A 2,730-nucleotide genomic window follows, 5' to 3' on the forward strand; every position below is an offset into this window, starting at 1 on the left:
AATGAATAAATAAATAAATAAGGTAAATGACAGGAAGCAGGAAGTAGACCTTTTGCAGACAGAACGGGATCTAGGGAGGGAGGGAAAGGGAAGGGGAGGGGAAGTACAGAAGACTAAGGGAGGTATGGCTTCATACCAACTCCCCACTATGACCGTGATTATGTATTGAAAGTGTGTATTAATTACAACATAAAAGAAGTTGGTAGAAAAATAATTTTTAAAAATTTAAATTAAAGGGGCTAGGGATTTAGCTCAGTGGCAAAGCACCTGCCTGGCAAGCGCAAGGTTGTGAGTTCGATTCCTGGTACCGGAAGAAAAACAAAAAAACAAAAAATAAATTTAAAAATTTAGACTCACTATTTTTTTGTTTTGTTTTGTTTTTGAGACAGGGCCTCATGTGTAGCCCAGGCTGGCCTCGAACTCAGTACAATCCTCCTGCCTCAGCCTCCGAGGTGCTAGGACTATGAGTGTGCAACACCGCTCCCAGCTCCTGGAGTCCCTCTTTTAATAGGAGAATAGGGTTGCCAGGGAAGGCCAGAGAGAACAGGGAAATGATGAGTATATAAAAAGTGAGTGAAACTCGAGTTAGAAAGGAGAAGTGAAATTTCCCAGAAACTCGCTGGAGTGGCCGAGTTCAGGAGAGCTGACACTCTGTGAAAGATCAAGAAAAACAGGCCAGGCGCGGTGGCATACACCTGCGGTCCCAGCACTCGGTGTCAGAGGCAAGAAAATCATAGTGAGTTCGAGGCCAGCCTGGGCTACATAGCGAGACCCTGTCTCACTCCCTTCCCCAAAAAAAGACAGAGGAGAAAGCTGGGCCCTGGAGACTAATCCAGTGGTCAGTGGAGGACAGGGCCGAGAGAGCGCGTCCTGAAGCATTTGCATTCCTTTTTTTGTTTTGCTTTTGTCTTTTTGAGACAGGGTCTTCTATGCAGTTCAGGCTGGCCTTGAGCTCACTTTGTAGCCGAGACTGGCCTGGATCTCGCAGTCATCCTCCTGCCTCAGCCTCCCGAGTGCTGGGATTACAGGCCTGCGCCACCACACAGGGCTGAAGCGTTTGCATTCCTGTGCTCTCCTCCTGGCTGCGCTGGGATTTTGCTACCACTCCCGAGACCCCTCACCCACCCGGCCTCCCGGGAGCTCCGGCCCCTGCCCCTCGGCACGTCCTGTCCTCTTTCCTTCACCCCCAGGCGGCCTCTCCCCATCCTGCTCCCCGCAGACACTCAGCCGAGCTCCCTAGGGGTCTCTCCCGCGGACCCCCAAGGCCGAGCGCATCTCGCCCTTTGCTTTCTGCCCGGTCTTGGGCCAGCAGCAGGGAGCGGAGGGAGAGGAGGAGGGAGGTGCCCGGGCCGCACCCGCTGCTGATAAGCATCTCCGACGCGCACAGGGCGGGCGGGGAGCAGCGGCTGGGCGCTGGCAGCCGGGCGCGGCGCGCAATGCCTCCTCCGGCGACAGTCTGCAGACAGCGCGGCCCGCGCAGATGGGAGAGCTGTTTTGTGCAGAGGCGGGAGCTCTGGTGTGCAGCAGCGCTGCGCCCTTCACGGCAAGAAGGAGGCTGTGAACCTTCCAGAGTAGGAAGCTTAGGCCGAGGGTTCACCGCGCTCTGGGGCAGGCTACTGATCCCGAGGGTGCCTAAGTCCCGCCCGGGGTGCCAAGGTGCTGGGTGCTTTTCAGGACACGCCCAGTGCTCCCCACCCCGAAGGCTGAGCCCCAGCCTCCAGATGCCCGCTGATTGGCAGCGATGGTATCCGAGATTGGTCCCGGCTTTATTTTTATTTTTTATTTTTTGTCTTTTTGAGACGGTCTCACTATGCAGTTCAGGCTGGCCTTGAGCTCACTTTGTAGCCCAGACTGGTCTCGAACTCACAACAATCCTCCTGCCTCAGCCTCCCGAGTGCTGGGATTACAGACGTGTGCCACCACGCCCAGCCCGGTCCCAGCTTTATAAGGTAGACGATTAAGGAAAAGTTTAACTGCCTGCGGGGAGAGTGGACGATAGTTTCATAGTGACCGTGAGGACTGCCCAGCGTCCCCAGCTTGTTGGTTCGTTCGTTCGTTCATTCACTCACTTCATTCATTCATTCGTCCCCTGAGTCCGCACCCTGGTCTTGACCTAGGTCAGAAGCAGAGGGCACAAGGGCAGCAAAGGTGTGGCCCTGCCCTCCCGGAGCCGGCTGCGGCGCGGATACACACGGACAGGCAGAGCAGCCCAGCGCCGTGGGTCGTTGGTGGTGGAGGACAGCGGCACAGGCGCGGGAGAGCAGGCAGGGACAGTTTACGTCTCCTAGGAGACGCGGAAGGTGGGCTGGGCCGCGGAGACGCCCCGGCCAAAGTCGCGGGAGTGGGGGCCAGGGCGCCGGGTGTGGTGCGATAAGACGTCGGCACGGGGCAATTTCATTCCAAGAGCCGAGCGAGGGGTTTCCTGGCCGCTCTGCGGGGTGGGGTGGCGCGGGCTCCTCGCGCCGCTGTGGGGAAACCTCCTGCACCCCTCGCTCAGCGTCACACCCTGCTTGCTAAGGGGCCCGGGAGGCCCGCGTGCTGTGGACCCCGCCATGGGGCCGCGATGCGGATCCTGTCGTGGAGAGGCCTTCCTCAGCCCCTGCAGGAGCACCGTGTGGGCGACACCAACCCGCAGGGCCGCTGAGAGGACGTGAGGAGGGAGCTGCTCGCTCTGGACATTCGGAGGCAGAGTTCAGACGGCAAGCAGAGCTCATTGCTTTTTTTTTTTTT

Source organism: Chinchilla lanigera, unplaced genomic scaffold (genome assembly GCF_000276665.1).
Source record: "Chinchilla lanigera isolate Chin_1 unplaced genomic scaffold, ChiLan1.0 scaffold00008, whole genome shotgun sequence".
NCBI lineage: Eukaryota > Metazoa > Chordata > Mammalia > Rodentia > Chinchillidae > Chinchilla > Chinchilla lanigera.